Source organism: Puma concolor, chromosome A3 (genome assembly GCF_028749965.1).
Source record: "Puma concolor isolate L17-30 chromosome A3, mPumCon1.1.hap2, whole genome shotgun sequence".
Taxonomy (NCBI): Eukaryota; Metazoa; Chordata; class Mammalia; order Carnivora; family Felidae; genus Puma; species Puma concolor.
In genome coordinates this window covers 120,541,799-120,559,349 of record NC_141669.1, presented here as the reverse complement: position 1 = coordinate 120,559,349, position 17,551 = coordinate 120,541,799, and the positions used below count along the sequence as shown (strand labels likewise).

Here is a 17,551-nt window from a genome sequence, read left to right as displayed (position 1 = left end):
TTAGCGTCAAGAGCTTCCTCCTGAACACCTGGCTTCGCCTTTGTCCCCAGGACCAAAGAGTCTCGGGAGCCTGATGCCCCCTTGGCTACTACAGTGGCCCCTCTCGGACCTTCTCCCAGCTCACGGCTGAGCCCCGCCCCTCTCCACAAGTGCCCCTCCCCGCGTCACGTCCTCACTGGTAAGGAGCCTCGGGTGAAGCCGCTTCAGGTTCAGGCTTTGGCGACCCTGACCGGCTGCGGTCCTCCACTCTCCCTCCTGCATCATACGGTGGAGGGACCAGTACTTGAGAAATTAATTTGTATGCACGATCCCTCTTTTCTCTCTCTCTTGCGTTCCTTCCTTCTTGGCTTCCTCCCTTCCTCCCTCCCTCCCTCCCTTCCTTCCCTTCCTCCCTTCCTCCCTCCCTCCCTTTCCTTCCTTCCTTCCTTCCTTCCTTCCTTCCTTCCTCCCTTCCTTCCTTCCTCTTTTTGTTTCTGTGCATTTTGAGCCTGTATCCAGAGCCCTTTACATGTCCCTGAGCCTGGGATTCTGTAGAATGAAAAAATAGGCCTTGCCCATTGTCGCCCTGGCTTTTACAAGCTCAGAGCCATTGGAGAGGTGACCCTAGCCTGGGAGAGAGTTTCCTCCCAGACTAGGAGGAGGAGTGGGAGGGGAGTGGGAGGACTCCTCACAGCTGCCACCCTCCATAGACAACCAAGGGGACAGCCGTGTCATTCACTGAGCAAAAACCCCAGGCCCTGTGGCCTTGGACACAGTGGGAATCCCCGGTGGGAGAGAGTCACGGGGCTTCAGGGACCTCTGTGAACCCAGACCAGGCCGATGTCCGTGAGGTGGCCACACAGAGAGCAGATCTGAAGAACGGCTAGGTTCTTCTAGATTCTTCTGGTAGAACCCCAGAAGGGGCAGGGCCTGGGCTCTGACTGAAATGGAATCTCCTGCCAGTTCAGGGAGCCGGAGGGTAGGGATTAGAGTCAACTTTCATCGATTTAAAGAAAAGATTTCTCTGGATGTTTTCTCCCCATCTGAGTTTCTGCCACAACCTTGAAAACAACACACCCCTGAAGGGACTCACCCCAACTGCTCGTCATTCCCCGCAAACACAGTTGGCTCTTTCCTCCACGGTGCAGGGAGCTCTCTCTGCCTGAAATATGTCCTTTCCCCCTTGGTTCTGCTTGAAGAACTCCTATTCACCCGTGAAACCCCATCTCCGGGGTCCTCTTTCTGTGAATGCTTCTCCAGCTGCCCCAGGCTGTGCAAGTCACTCTCCAGATTTTCCAAGGAGCTTCTAGAAGGTAGGGCTGAGTTCAAGATACACAGGTATCCTGCCTCTCCAGGAAGAATTTAAGGGGCAGCGAACCCTTCCCCCACCCCCAAGTTCCACTCGCTCATCTTTCGCTTCTCCACCTTCCCAGACACAGGCACAAAACCCATTTTATTTATACGTTGGGGGCGGGGGAAGACAGGCAAGCTGGACATTGCTGTCATACTTCCCAGAAGAGGAGACCACGGGTCAGAGAGGTGAAAGGGCTTAGCGAGGAAGACACAGCTGGGACGCGGGGAGCTAGGACGCAGACCCGGGCCCACGCCTGTTACACGTTCCCTGCCCGTCTGGAAAATGCCACCATTGTATCTGCGTTTGGACAGATCGCTCCAAGCTTTTTCCTCTGGGCATCCAGTGAGTCCCCTGGGACCTCACCTGGGAGGTGGGAGGAGAGATGGGGACCAGCCAGGACCTGAGCAGCCAGAGGCAATCAGAGCTGCTCCTGTTCCCAGTCCGAAGTCCGGGGTCCAGACTCCCCCCCCCAAGGAAGCCCCCACCTGGGAGGGGCTCAGATCGCAGGATTCGGGATGAGTCTGTCGGGAGCAGTAATGCAGGCAGTGGCTGGAGTGTAGGCTCAGAGTTCCCGGGGAGGGATCTGAGCAGGCCTGGGCTGGAGGGCAGGACGAGGTCTGTAAGCAAAAGGCAGGGCACTTAGGCATGGGGACAGGCGTGACAGTGGTGGGGGGGGGGGAGGTCAATGCATGATGGACAAGGTCCCTGAATGTCCACAGAGCAGAGTGGCAGAGAGAGAGAGAGAGAGAGACCCACTGGTCCTGAGTCTCCATCCCCATCCCTAGGGCTCAGCGTCCTGCAGCCTCCTCCAGTCCTGGGAGATGTTACCATGAGGTTCTGTCGCTTGCAGCCACTGAGCTGGGTCCAGCACTCCGCACTCGAGTTTCGAGTTTCGCAGATGTCCTGCTCTGGCCCTGGGCCTTCCAACAACCCCCCACGCCTCATGCTGACTCGAGGGCTCTCCTACCTACAACACAGAGCTCTGGGTCAGATCCAGACCCCCCCCCCCCCACCTCGGAGCTCCAGCCGTCGGTCCTGGAAGCCCAGCCATCCTGAAAGAGGCTGTCCGCCGAGCTGGGGGACCCAGAACGACTCCAGATTTTGAGCCACAAACCGGGCAGTTTGTAAAAATAATCTCTTTTCCCTTTAGTGTGCATATTAATTACCTTGAAACAGGTGCAAAATCAACCTCGTTTATTATTATTTCTTTGAGCCCATAATGGCAGTTGCTGCAAATAAATCCCGTTAACCCAGGGAAAGGATTTATGGCCCCAAATTTACACCAGCCGTTTAATCATGGCACCTTTGCCGCAGACAGACTTTCTCGAGAACAATTTGCCCCACAATTTGTCAGTGGGAAAATGGCCTCATATAAACGTTTGGAGGAAATAAATGCTAATCCAAAGCTCAGTCTTTCATTCTCCTAATTGCCCAGGGAATATAAAGGAGACAAACTTATTTACTCACAGCAGGAAGTGAGCTGTAATAAAGCATCACCATTGTGGGCTGAAATCAGTCCCTGACAGGGAGGGGAGGGGGCCTGGGGATTTACACAGCAGGGGGAATGGGTGGGTGAGGCCACAGGGCAGTGAGACTGCCCGGTGCCTCAAGCCTCCCCTGCATTTTAAAGAGGTACACTCTTAGAGCTGAGTCGATGGGAGGCAGATGAATGGCTGGGATGACACATCAGTCCCTCCCTCAACCCGCCCTGGCCTCCCGAACTCCCAGGTTGGCTGCAGGAAGGGTTTCTGGAAAAAAAAAAAAAAAAAAAAGGCAGGTTAGCCCCCGAGGCTATCCTGGGGCAAAGGGGAGGTAGACTCTGTAGCTGTGGAGGAGAACTTGCCTGGAGAGATCCCGCTGGGTTGGGGACAAGGCCCCGAAAGCCAGCAACCCTGCAGGGAGGGTCGGGCATGTGGGGACCTCAGAGTCTGGGTAGCGGAGGGTGAGACTACCAGGTCCTTATGAGCAGGTAACTGTGGTGAAGGAGAGACCCAAGACAGCTTGCTGGGGGAGAAAGGGCCCACACCTCCATCTCATTCTTCCTGAGATGCTCAATGGCTGCTATGAGCTGACCCTCTCTGATCTCTCTCTTCTGCAGGAGCCCAGGGGCGCTGCTCCTGGGAGAGAAAGACTCTCTCTGCCTCCATGGCCTCATAACCAGGACTGCCTAGAAGTCCTCCTATAACATAGGATGTGAACCACATATCCCTACGTGATGCCATTCTCATGGACTAGTGTGAATGCTGCTATCTAGAGTTGTGCAGTGTACAACCTTTGCAACTGTTCAGATGCTGTCTTGGAACCAACGTGTTTAAAGAATGTCTCATTTTTCCTCCTCTCCATCCCCTCCTGTCTTTCCCTGGGCATGAAGATACCTTCCCAAAGGGACAGAGGCCATGAATGCCAGGATCCCACCTCCAGACTTCCTACCCAGCCTCTGGACTTCTCTCCTGTGTCCTGACCCCATCCCGACCCTCTCCAACTCTGATCCCATCATATTTTTCCTGATCATCCCCAGACTGGCACAGAGTGACTGGGTTTGAGTTCAACACAGCCACCAACCAGCTGTGTGACCACAGGCAATTTACTCAACCTTTCTGAGCTTCCATTTCCTCCTCTGTAAAAAGAGAATTATGATATCACCCAGGGTTGCTGTGAGATTAGAGATAATGAATATTAAGTGCCCTAGCATGCCACAATGCTCAATGGATGGTTATTACTCCGTAGACAAGGAGGAGGGGTCCTTGGGGACCTCGCCACGCTCGGCATCAGCAAAGAAGGGGAAAATTTCCTAAAGAATAGAGGGACTGTGTCACAAGAAACCAGACAGCCCACAGCAAAGGGCAATCAAAGTCTGGGATGAAGGCTCAGGATCTTGGTGGCTCAGAACAGCAGTGCTCTGGCCCAGGGGAGAAGCCACATCTTCCAAAAGGTCACTCAGGACAATACAGAAGATTCCCCAGGGCAGTGATGAGCCAGCACCTAGACGGTGGGAGTTAGCTTTGTACTCAGACGCCAGTAACCGTTTCATGAGGCTCAGATGTGGCCGGGGGCTGTGGGTCATGGGAGGCTGCCTCCCTTAAGAACTTTCTAGGTGCCAGGGATTTTCTTGCTTCTCATGACAATTATCAGCCCAGTTATGCATTTTATTTCTGTCTTTGCCGATAGACAATCAACAACATAAGACCATAGACTTTGTCCTGCTCGTCACTGTATCCCCAATACTTAGCAAAGTGCACGACCTATAGAAGGTCTGGGATAAACATTTGCTAAATCAAGGAACAAACCCTCTGGGGTAGGTGCTACTATCGCCATTTGAAAGGAATGGCTCAGAGAGGTTAAGGGGTTTGCCTAAAGTCACACAGCTGCGGAGGGATTCACAACCAGGGCTAGAATTCGGGCAAGTCCTTAATAAGCACGCGGCCATGGCATGGGGCCCTTCACCCGCATCACCCCTTCTGCCCGTCCCAGCAGCCCCAGGAGCGAGACACTCCCGTCGCCCCATTTCACAAAAGGCACATTCCGCAGGGAGGTTTTAAGTGGCTGGCCCAAGGTTGCACAACTAGCTGTTGGGGCCTTGTGAAAAGCCAGCCCCCATTATTCTGTTTCCGTCCTCATCACTCCGGTGCCCCATAAACTCTGCTCAGGACAACACAATACGATGTTTTAGTGACAGGAGGGGCAAGAAGCTCCGGGGGAAGGGGGAGGCCAGGGCTGGGGCCGAAGCCGTGCCAATGATGGATGGCGGGCGCCAGGAGCTCAGCCCAGCCTGGGAGCTTCTGTGCCTTCTGTGCGAGATAGTGATCTTCCCGCTGCAGAGGGGACACGGGGTGCTGGGGGGAGGGAACCGACGGCCAGGATGGCAGGAAGGGTGGATGACAGTCCCCAGGGTCAGAGAAGGAATGTTCCAAGCCCCAGAGAAGTGCCTTCCTAGAGACACTGTGCTTTCCACTAACCGCGGGCCGGGGACAAAAGCGTCTTATCCTGGGCCAGATTCTGGGTTGTTATTGGATAATTTTTTCCTTAGCTTTTAACTTTTTTGTGTGATTTTTTTTATTAAGTTTTTAAATTTATTTTGAGAGAGAGAGAAAGCATGAGCAGGGGAAGGGCAGAGAGAGAGGGAGAGAGACAGAATCCCAAGCAGGCTCCGCATCGTCAGCACAGAGCCCGATGTGGGGCTTGAACTCGTGAACCACGAGATCACGACCTGAGCCAAAACCAAGAGTTGGGAGAATCAAGAAATCTCCATGGCTGTCGGCTTTCCTCTCCGAACTCTGGAGTCTCTCCCTCCTTATCATCCCTCTGGTTCCTCCAGAAATGGCTGGTATTTGCCTCTGAATAGTTTTCTCAGCATGCTCATAGAAAGGTGGGCTATTTTCTCTTGGAACAACTGTAGCCCCTTGAAGTTCAAGCATGCAGTGTTTTCACGGATCCAGATCCGCTCTCTTGAAACTTTGATGGGTTTCCCGTGTATCTGCTGGGGTTCACTCCAGCTGAGACCGGTTTCTCTCCCCTCTCTCTCACCCTCCCTCCCGTCCTTCCTCTCTCTCCTTCCCTCTCCTTTTGGGTCCTGAAGATTCTTAGAAGCCGTTTCGTCTGGCCAAGAGGGTTTATTAGCACCACCTTCAATCTCCCAGACACCTGAACGAGGGGTCTTACAATAACATCATTGACTCTATCTCTAGGTCAGCTCTCTTCTCGCTTAAAGAATTTTTTACCCACTGGGGAGACCAGGGGGCTTTCAACCCTAACAAGTCCCCGACCTTCTGTATTTCTCTAAAACCTGCTTGCGAACCAAATTGCTCCCTATTGAGTTCACGTCTCTCTTCTCACGTTTTATCAGATACCGCTGGGAGAAGGCCGTCAACCCTGCGATATCTTCGCGGACAGATCCAGAGGTCTCCTTGGGCAGACCCACAAGTGCGCAAGTACGTTTCCTATCTCCCAAGCTCCACGGGCACCAGATCTGCCTGTTGTCTCCCACCCGCGACAACACTCGCTGCCCTTTCCCCAGCCTCTAACAGCCCCTCACTAACTCCACAAAGTCTGCCCGCCACCCAGTCCCTAAGTCAAGGCCCCAGTGATTCAGGGGTTTCGTTACAGCAACGCTCTACTCCCCATATCAACTTCCGTCCCCATTATCCAATGCCGTGTGATGAGTCATCTCAAAACTGAGTGGTCTGAAATAATAATGACTTATTATTTCTCACAGTTCTACAGCTTGACAGATTCTTTGGCTGGTGGTCTTGTCTGGGCTGATAGACTCTGACTCTGTAAGAACCTTGGCAGCCTGGAGCTCTAAGCCTCACCACCAGTCTACCAATGTGCCCGGGGACAAGAGAAACTTGGCCCCTGGGACTAAATATGGCACAGCAAGAAAAAAAAAAAAAAAAAAAAAAGACAAGCGCTCTAAGTTCCCTCATTAATGCAGTAAGAACCACTGGGGCTAACGGAATCTGATGTTGGGAGATTCATTAACAGAGGGACTCATCAACAGAGGTATAAGGCAAGGAGGTGACAGGCTGGCTCTATGCTCCTCTTGGCCTCACCTAGAACTTAGACCCCAAACTTAAAGAAGTACTTGGCCATATCTGAGGACTAGGGACTGGAGAGGAGAGAGAATGTCATCCAGGGAGGACCAAATGGCAGAGATTGGTTGGGAGATGATAAGGGTTCTGCGGAGAAACACAACCAGTAGGATGCGTATCCCTATGGAGATTTAGTGTGATGTACAGGCTCAATTATGGAAACTGAGAAATCTCACAATCTATAATCTGCAAGCTGGGGGCAATGGCCTAATTCAATCTGCGTCTGAAGGCCTGAGGGCCAGCGGGGCTGATGGTGTGAACCCCAGTCCAAGGGCAGGAGAAAATGAGGCGGGATCTCCAGGCCCAGACAGTGAGGCAGGAAGAAAAGAGGGAAATTCCTTCTTCCTCTACCTTTTGTTCTGCTCAGCCCTTCAGTGGATTGGCCTGCACCCGTCTACACTGGGGACAGCCCTCCGCTTTGCTCGGTCCCCCAGTTCCAAACCTCACCTCATCCAGAGACCTCCCCACAGACACACCCAGAAGGAACGTTTAATCCGGGCCCCGGGGGCCAATGAAGCCAGCACAAAATTAACCACAAGCTCAGGAGGTTGGAACTCTGTTACCTTCTTGTGAAGGGTGAAAAGACCGAGGCGCCACATCTTCCCGGTTTGGGGTCCCCCCGAAGCAGACCACGAAACAGGATCCAAGTGCAGGTGACTGACGTGGGCGGTGATTCCTGGAAACACTACCGGGCGAGGGAGGAGGTGAACGAGAGAAGGAAAGGAAACCGGGAAAGAGAATTATTGAGCGGATTGCAGTGTGGACCACTGAGTCTCGCCACACCTCAGAGACGCGACCCACCCAGAAGGCCGGGGGGGGGGGGGGGGGGTGGTTGCTGGGAGCCACCAGGACCAGGGCCTACCCTCAGGGGAGACGGTGGTTTGAGGAACGATGTCACAGCATCTCCTTCAGAGATGGCTGGGGGAGCAGGGGAGGCCAGCTTTCCAGGGGGGGGGATCCAAGGTGAGGGGCGGAGACTTGGGTTGAACAGACAGAGGGACGACCCCGTGATCAGGGTCCCGGGAGGATGCTGGTAACATCCAGCTCCGCGTTAGAGGCATTGGCCACTGCCAGCCCCCGGCGGATGCACCTGTCCGGTGGAATCTTCACGGGGCTTCTGGAAGAGGGACAGTCAGTCACCCTCATTGTGCAGGGGAGGACGCTGAGGCTCAGCGAGATGGTCCAAGCTCACGAAGCCAGCAGGCACCGGAGCTGGGGTTTGAACCCTTTCGCTTAGACCGAGAAGAAATATTCGTTGAGCCCCTCCGGAGTGCCGTTCTAGGCACTGGCACTGCAGGGGCGAACAGAAGTGACAACTCCCTGCCCTCGTGGTGGCCACAGTCCAGTGAGGGAGACAGACCGCAGCAAGTAAACAAATAAATGGGTTGTCAGAAGGTGACTGGTACTGAAAAAACAATAATAATGAGGCAGAGTAAGGGTGACCGCGTGTGCTGGGCAGGGGCACAGACATGCGCACAGGGGCGTTACTGTTTTACAAGTGCCCAGGAGAGGCCTCTCTGACATCTGACCCGCAGGAAGGGAGTCTGTCGAGCGGGTATCTGGGAAAGGGCGGTCCAGGGGGCGGGGTGTGTCCAGCCGGGGCAAAGGCCCAGAGGCCTTTGAGAAAGAGCAAGCAAGTTGGCTAGAGGGGAGCATGAGCAGGGGCCCCGGTGGGGGGCGAGGTCAGAGGGGAGACGGCGGAGGAGGGGAAAATCGCGAGGGTCTTCAAGGAAAGCCTTGCGGGGACTTGACTTACCCTGAACGAGCAAGGTGAGGGCATGATCTGACTTCCATCTTCACAGGACTCTTCTGGGCCTTCCACGCTGTGTGCGGGTCCCCCTGGCCAGGGCTGGGCGGGGTGGGGGGGGTGCTAAGACAGGAGAGAGCGCCCGCCTCCCCAGTCCCACTGGGCTCCCAGCCACCACCCCCCACCCACCCTCCAGCCCACTGGCCACCCTCCCTTCTCCTCCTCCCTGGAGCCACTCACTTCCCAAGACAAATGGCAGCTTCTTCCTGCCCATCCATCACTGCTCCCGGGCCCATCCATTAGCGGCCGCTCCCCCATCTTGCCCCCAGCCCCACCGTCCTTGCTCAGGGACGGGCTCCATTGATCAGAGGCCCATCTGCCGCTTGTCACATGACGGCAGCCCTGACAGCAGGAGACAGAGCTGTTGCTGGCCGGGCCAGCCTGAGGCCAAGGGAGCGATGAGCCTGCGCCCACCCCCCCAACCCCAGACTGGGGCTAAGGCCAGGGCCCAGCTGGGAGGGGCAGGCCGGAGGGTCTGGGTAAGCCCTCCCCAGCCAGACGCTGCTATTCAGAGACCGCCAGGGCGAAGTGGAAAGTCGGTTCCACGGGTCAGGCTTGCAGAGGCCCCCGCCTCCCCGTCCGCATCTGGGTCTGCCAGTCGGGGGCAGGGGTGGGGTGGGGGGACCCAAAGTGTTGAGAGCCCTCCCCTCCCCAGTCCAGCTCTTCCCGGACTTCTCCATCTGCCTTAAATGGCAAGCCGCGATCTCAACATGATTCACCCTGGCCACCTGACCCTCCTTGGGATTCCTTCCAGAAGCCCCCTGGATCCCCAGGTCCTCTCACCAGCCCCCACTTCCCCAACTAGGTAACCAAGGAGTGTGAACTGTAGGGACTCCTGCCCTCTGGCTTCTGGCTGGATTCGGACTGGGAGATGAAAGAGGAAAGAGGTTGGGGTATTTATTCCCAGGCCCCTGCCCTGCAGGATCCCTGCGGGTAACCGTGGGTCCACCCAAGGCCTCGGCCAAGGAGCCCTCTCCACGGAGCTCCCCCCCCCCCCCATAACCACTTCCCCTGGCTCCCCGGCAGGTGATGAAGGCTCCCTCCATGGCTCCCTCAGCCTGCATGCAAATGGCCCGTTCATCAAACTGCTCTCTGCTAACTGGCGTGAAAATGCCTCGGGGTCCTGGGCAGAGCGATTCCTACACCTGCCCTTTGCTCTCTCTTAACCCCAAACCCGGGGCTGCTCCCGGACGCTCCCTCCCCCACCCTCCACTCCAATCCCCCCATCTCCTCCCCACGCCTTCGTTATCCACCTGTCCCCCTTCTCAAGGCCGCTCCCCAAGTTCCAGCACCCCTCCCCTGTGCCCCCACGCAGCCCCCACGCTCAGCCACCACCCCATCCGCTGCAGCACTGCCCCGACACCCACACAGCACGTGTCCCTTCTCACCCACACGGAGAGACCTTCTCCAGGCGGCCCACGCCCCCCGCCCTTCTCTGTACCGCCTCTCCTTTTTTGCCCGCATGTTCTCCTGCCCCCGGGCCTTTGCTCTGCCCTGCCCTCCGCTCGGCACGCCTGCCCCACCTTGCAGTAGGTATAAAAGTATGTCTGGCCTCGTTAAAAAAGTTGCTGCTAAGGAAGAAAAGATTTTGCTGGGAAGGAGAGAGGACAGTCCCGTCGGGAACGGAAGGGGGCGCTGCGGCGGAACCTGCTGCCTCCCCACCCCCTGCAGCGGACCCCCTCCCCCTCTTCTCCAGACCACGGAGGGTAGTGCACGCGCCGCTAGGACCCCCGGGCCTCCCACGCTCCCGGTTCCTGTCCCTCCGCCCAAGCGGTTTCAAGCTCACTTCCAGGGTGTCCCAGGTCCATTGTCCCAAGACGAACAGGCCACTAGCCTGGGGGTGGCCCCTGAGCAGCAGTCGGGGTGGAGACGGAGGTCAGATTTGGAGCTGGGGCCTCCACCTGCAAATAACACTTTCACGGTTCCAAGTGTCCTCTTGCCCCAGGCCCTACAGAGTCGGCCTGTCCAGGGTCATTGGTTGGGGCCAACCTCCTCCTTAGCCCACAAAGCTGCTCCCGAGCTCTACCACTCCTCCGCCGTCATGTCAACGTCCCCGCACGCTTGCGACCCTTCACCCGTCTCTGTCACCAGGGCCAGCTACGGACTCCGCGGAGCCCGGCGCAAAATGAAAATGTGTGGCCCTGGTTCAAAAAGCAAGAAAAATGTGCCACTGAAGCACTACAATATAAAACTTTCTCCTCCCGGGGCGCCTGGGTGGCTCAGTCGGTTAGGCGTCCGGCTTCGGCTCAGGTCATGATCTTATGGTCACGAGTTCGAGTCCCGCGTCAGGCTCTGTGCTGACCGCCTGGAGCCTGTTTCAGATTCTGTGTCTCCCTCTCTCTGACCCTCCCCCTGTTCATGCTCTATTTCTCTCTGTCTGAAAAATAAATAAACATTAAAAAAAATTTTTTTTTTCCTTTCTTCCGTGGTCTCCCGTGGTCTCTTTCTGTGCCTCCATCTGTCGTGGTGTTGTGATTTGCTATTTAATGTCGGGCTCCTTCAGGCACAGGGACCCTGGCTAGACGAGGGCGGACCCTCACGCGCATGCGCACGTGCACAGCCCGCCAGCCACCAGGGGCGCCGTCCTGCCAGCTGCAGGACTCAGGTGCCTTCCCCGTGGCTGGGGTGGAGAGGTCAGTGTCCCCTCCCCACAAGGCTGCTGCCTTCGCCCATATTTAGGCAACCTGCTGGAAATACCGTTAGCGGATATTATTATTGTTACCTTGTCGTTTGCCGTAGCTCAGTGGTTTCCAACCGGGGGCCGTTCAGCCCCTCGAGGGACATTTGGCAAAGTCTGGAGACATTTGTGGTTGTCATGCCTGCAGGGAGGGGTGCTACCTAGCGAGCAGAGGCCATGGATGTCGCTCAACATCCTAGTTTGCAAAAGATAGCCCCTTCCCCCTCAAAAGAATGATAGGCCTAAAATGTCAATAGTGCAGAGGTTGAAAAACTTCTGGAGTTGAGACTATTTAAACTGGTCCCTCTACCAAAAGAAGCCTCCAGCTCCCACTCCTGCAATTCAAGTTTATACCACAAGGTGGCGCTTGAGCTAGCACGTCTCTATACTGGTGGGTAATTCTGAGCCTAAATTAACAAATTATTCTCCTCCGTTATGCTTTTCTATCAAAAGCCATGCCTTGTAAAATAGCAAACCATACTCAAAATTACCTATGTGGAGTTTCCTCTTCATACAGCATATTACACCATCCTCCCCCGTCCTCTCCTATGTTTCTTTGACATTTCCAATGCGCGGGAGTTATTATTCCCATTGTACAGAGGAGGAAACTGAGGCTTAAAGGAGCAGTTCTCTTCTCAAACCAAAGGCTGGAGCGTTCCTGGACTTGAAATCCTGGTTGCATTTGAGCCCCCCGCAAATTCTGAGAGTCCAGAAACCTCCCAGCCTTTGGGGGATCCCCTCCCCCCAGAGCTGACCCAGCTTGGTTTCTCCCTGCCTTTGTGCCCTGGTGAAGGGTTGGTGGAGACTCATCACCTGAACCCAGTGGTTCCCAAATGTGTCTGCATGTTGGAATACCCCGGGGAGCTTCAGAAAGTTCTGGTGCCTGCGTCCCATCCCAGTGAGTTAATCTGGAATGTCTCAAAGATCGCCAAGAGATTTCAATGAGCAGGTAAGCCTTCACTGGCATCCTTTGAAATAAATGCCATTCTTTCCAGGCCACCTGCCAGATCAATGCATCAGAACCCCTAGGTATTGTTAAAGCCACTTCAGATGACTCAGGGTAGGTCCACATTCGAGAATGTGCTGTTTTAAGTGTGGCCCCTGGGCATCAGCATCACCGGAGGAGCTGGTTAGAAAAGACACATCTCCCCCCTTCTCCGCAGACCTCCGGCCACCAACAGCTCCTGCCAATTCGAGTTCTCCACTTGTCATCTTCCCACTCTGACTGCTTCCTGGAAATGTGCTGTTTGGGGACCACGAGTCATAGAAACTTGGGGGGTGGGGAGGAGGTGTGCTTTCCAAAAGCTATGGCATTCTCCAGCCGTTGTATCTCCATCATTTACTCTCCCTCAGTTTGTCCAGAAATCTATATCGAGTGTCTTCTACGTACCAAGTGCTGTGCTAGGTGCTCAGCGCGCCATGGACAGATACGCCTGTCCTCAAGGTGCTTACCCTCCCACGGACACTGAGGCAAAACACAGGTGAGCAATCAAATCGACTGTTTAAAAATCACAAGTTTGGAGAAGTACATTTTTAATGACTAGAAAGGGCACTCGCAGCCCCTGAGACAGCGGCCGGCTGGGGTGGCTCTGGGGAGGTGAGGGAAGGTCCTGCGTAACCCCACCACGAGCAGGAACCAGCCTATGGAGCACAGGGGACGAGCAGTGGAGGCAGGGGGGCAGCGACAGCGTGGGGTGTTCTGGAAACATGAACAAGGCCAATGAGGCTGACCCGGAGTGGGCTTTTTTAAGTAATGTCTCAGAAAGCTCCTTTCGGCTGCCGCGGGGGAGAGAAGGGGGGGCGGGGAGGGGGCTGGAGGCAGGCACCGCGCAGGGGAGAAGTGGCAAACTTTAGAGGGAGACCACCTGGGTGCAGGTGGCCTTCCAGTGCGCAGGATGCAGTGATGCGCGCATCGGCCGAGCCCAGCAGGCGGTGGAGGAGAAGGGGGGACAATGCGTTCGCGTTTTCAAAGGCTCCCCGGACTATCTGCCACGTTTTTTTAAATGCAAAGTTAAACGAAATCGAAAAGCCTGACTCCTTGGAGGCTCTGTTTCCCACCTGAGACGAGGCTGCCAGAAATAGCCTTTTTGAAGACAGGTGCTCATTTACCTACAAACCGCGGAGCAGAACGGCTGCTTCCAAACCCGCCTGAAGGGTCTCTTTGTCTCCGGGGCTCTTTCTCTGCTCTCCCTGCGGAATCTCATCTCTGCCCCGCCTCCCGGCACATCATTCTCAGGGAAGCCCACGCGGATGGCGCCCCCTGGAGTTGCGTGGCTGGACCCAGAGCTGCCGGTAAGACCAGTTCCAGTGGAAGAAGGGGGCAGGGAAGCCAGGCCTACGTGCTTCACGACTGGACAACTGGACGGCACAGGGGGGAGTTCACACCTTGAGGGCGGCTTAAAGAAAGCGGATTGTGAGAGGGACCCGAGGGAGAGGCTAGTGGCTGGGGAGGGCTGGAGAGAGACTCAAGAGAGGCTTTCGTTACGTCGCGAGGGTCTTGAGAATGTCTAGATGCTGAAGGGGAGGATCCCAGAGAATCCTCGATAAATCCAGAGGCGCGAGAAAAACTAGCAAATCATGGGGATTTTAGTTTGGACTTCTTTGACGACTAGTTTACTGGGCAGCGTTGTCCAGAGAACCATGGAGCCAATGGGATATGGAGAGACATATATAACACAAGATTTATTATAAGGAATTGGCTCACGTGATTATGGAGGCTGACAGGTCCCAGGATGTGCGGAGAACAGATAGGGTAGTTCTAGTCTGAAAGAAGCGCCGATATTTCCCAGCTCAAAGGCTGTCAGGCAGGGGTTCTCTCCTACTCGTGGGAGGGTCAGGCTTTTCATTCTAGCCAGGCCTTCGACTGATTGGATGAGGCCCACCCACATTGGGGAAAGGCAATCTCATCCAGAAACACCGTCACAGACACATTCCAGAATAATGTCTGACCATGGCCGGGCACCCCCTGGCCCAGTCAAGTTGACAGCTAAAATGAACCGTTACAACAAGTGTGGTTGGAAATGTTTTCCTATGCTTGAGAGGTATTTATATACGTTGTTCAATGAATTATACGGTTTTATCCTTTGTCCATTCTATTAAACGCCACAGTGATTCTCTATGAACTTATGGACTTTAACCTTTGCTGTCACGTATGTCAAAAATTAATCTTGTAACTTTGACTTTTGACCTTATTTGGGGCATATGTCTTGAAAATACAGGCGTGTAAGCATCTGCGAAGATAAACGTGTCCATCATTTCCCTTGGCAGTTCTATCCAAGGTCAAGGATAAAACACTCTTCAGCTAGAGATCAAATAATTCTTTTTATACTTTCTTCTAGACTTTTATTGTTTTATTTTTTACTTTTCACCATCTCACCCACCTAGTTTTTATTTTTGGGGGGGGACTCTACAAGGAGATGAAGATCTAAATGGACCGCCTTCCAAATAACCAGATTTACGGGTAGCACTTACTGAATAATCCATCCCTCCTCTGCTGATACGCGATCCTTCATTTTTCACGGACCCAATTCTCAGTCAGGGCTGTCAATTTCACTCCATTGATTTGTCCATCTAGTCTTATGCCGGTAACATACTGGTTTTATTATTGTAGCTTTATCATGCATTTTAATACTTGGTAAGGCAAGCCTTTTTCCACATCGATTTAGCTATTCTCCTCTCGTGGAGGTTTTTTTTTTTCTTTTTCACCACTCGTTTTAGAATCTGCTTCCATCGCTTTTCTCACTGGTCACCACGGGGATGTGACTTTGAGATTTGCAAGGGGAGAGTGGCAGGGACGCACTCAGCATCCCCCTAGGGGGTCCCTAACTTGGCTGTTCTCCCCCCACCCCCCACCCCCGCAGTGAAGAGGTGATGTGGGGCTCACACACACTCGGCCATCGTGGCCGAGAAACAGGGGCAGAACTGTGTGTTCCTTCCCTCTTACTACTTTAGCGTTTCTGCTAAATAAAAGTCCATTTTTATTCTTACAGGAGCTGAGCAGGGAGATGTTTTACACCCCAGTTCTCACCCGTCGTGATCTATGTCCCTTTTACAAACTTATCTCTGGGTTTTTGCTCAGTTTATAAGCTAGGGGCAATCTTTCTTCCCTAAAGCCTCCTTCCGCCACAGTCTGGAGGAACCTTGAGATTTCCTGCCGATGATTTAAAGGGCTATAACACTCGCAGGCTAGATTTGTTTTAGTGTCCATAAAACTCAAAAATTTCATAAAACAATTGGTGAAAATAAAATTACCAAAAAATGATATAGTGCCAGCAGACTGTATAATAGTTACGGGAGAAATGGAGACTATGATTCACTGGGGGATAAAAATGACAACGTATTTATTGCAGTGCACTGACAAGAAACTAATTTGTCCCTTTTACTTTTGAGACAGGGCAAGAATTCCGATTTTTCTCTTCTTGCTCTGACTCTGACAGGGGAGCAGAAGGTGGTAGCAATTGGTCCTTGGCTTCAGGGGCTGTGTGTGTGTGTGTGTGTGTGTGTGTGTGTGTGTGTGTGTGTGTCTGTGCACTAACGTGAGGGGTTTCGATAAAAACAAAACTGTGGTTTTTGCCTTAGCTTGGTATATGTCTCTCTGAGCCTCAAAAAAGTTTCCTGAATCTAAAATATACGTGTATATGTGTGGATGTGTGTATTGCATGTATGTGTGTGTGAAGGTATACCATGGATGTGTGTCTGTGTACAATGTTGTTGTATCTGGCCGTGATCGACCACGGTTTGAAAAGGTAGATGGTAGAAAAAAGAATATTGTTTTTACCAAGGAGATATGCGCCCTAAAGAAAAAGGGAAAAGAAACATACTAGCAACAATGAAAGCAATGCAAAACTTAAAGCTGAGGGAAAGTGATTGAAATCGGATCAGTGGTTGTTTGAGGGTGAGGGGGTGGGTGGGATTGCACAAAGGGGTGGAGGGAACCTGCCAGAGTCCTGGAGATGTTCTCTGTCGTGACTGGGGTGGGAGTTACGCAGGTGTATACGTTTGTCAAAGGTCCCTGACCTAGGGGAGCCTGGGTGGCTCAGTGGGTAAGTGTCTAAATCTTGGTTTTGGCTCTGTTCATGATCTCACAGTTCATGAGTTCCAGCCCCACATCAGGCTCTTTGCTGACGGTGTGGAGCCTGCTTGGGATTCTCTCTCTCCCTCTCTCTCTCTGCCCTTCCCCCCATCATGCTCTCCCTCTTTCTCTCTCTCTGTCAAAATAAACTTTAAAAAAGTCATTGACCTATAAACATAAAACGTATGGGGGCGCCTGGGTGGCGCAGTCGGTTAAGCGTCCGACTTCAGCCAGGTCACGATCTCGCGGTCCGTGAGTTCGAGCCCTGCGTCAGGCTCTGGGCTGATGGCTCGGAGCCTGGAGCCTGTTTCCGATTCTGTGTCTCCCTCTCTCTCTGCCCCTCCCCCGTTCATGCTCTCTCTCTGTCCCAAAAATAAATAAACGTTGAAAAAAAAAATTTAAAAAAACATAAAATGTATGAGTTTTATTATATGTTCACCATACCTCAACAGAGTTGTTGGGTTTTTTTTAAGTCCTTAGACTGGAAGACAGGGAAAAGGGAAGGAAATTGCTTCTAACCTGATGGATAATATGGTCAAACACACCTTCTGGCACATTGTGAAGCCCGGAGAGTGCTCGCTTCGGCAGCACATATACATTGTGAAGCCCGGAGAGTCCACTGAATGAGTGAATGAATGAATGAATGAATGAGGGGCCAAACTTAATTCTCCCCCAAAACAGAGTCTACTGTTCAAGATAAAGTAAGCTGTGGAGTGGGGCCTCTGGGAAGGTTTTGTTACAGCCACGTCACCGACGAGGCAGGTGAGGCTCAGAAAGTTCCCCCGCCTTGACTTGCCACAGGTCACGCAACTAATAAGAGGCAGTGAACGAAAGCGACCCTGGCTCAGCCAAGCGCCCCAATTCATTGTCACAATGAAGTAGGGAGGGGATTAGTTTAGAGCAAACCAAGCTAAGCGGGGCCGATTGGAGCCTTCTCAGAACACAAAGCACTCAGGGCGACTCTCGATGTCAGCTCAGGTCATGATCTCGCAGTTCATGAGTTCGAGTCCCCACCTCGGAATCTGCACCGACAGCGTGGAGCCCGCTTGCGATTCTCTCTCTCCTCTCTCTGGCC

At 53.6% G+C, this 17,551-nt stretch overlaps 1 long non-coding RNA gene across 1 annotated transcript; it reads right to left on the bottom strand.

The window, feature by feature from the left end:
• Positions 1 to 1,824: 1,824 nt before the first annotated feature.
• LOC147582731 (uncharacterized) lies at positions 1,825 to 8,767 on the bottom strand. The gene is made up of 3 exons (XR_015248774.1): positions 8,678 to 8,767; positions 7,485 to 7,606; positions 1,825 to 2,300 (listed from the first exon to the last, which is right to left on the bottom strand). It is a non-coding gene; the product is annotated as an uncharacterized LOC147582731 (long non-coding RNA).
• Between the last annotated feature and the right edge of the window lie 8,784 nt (positions 8,768 to 17,551).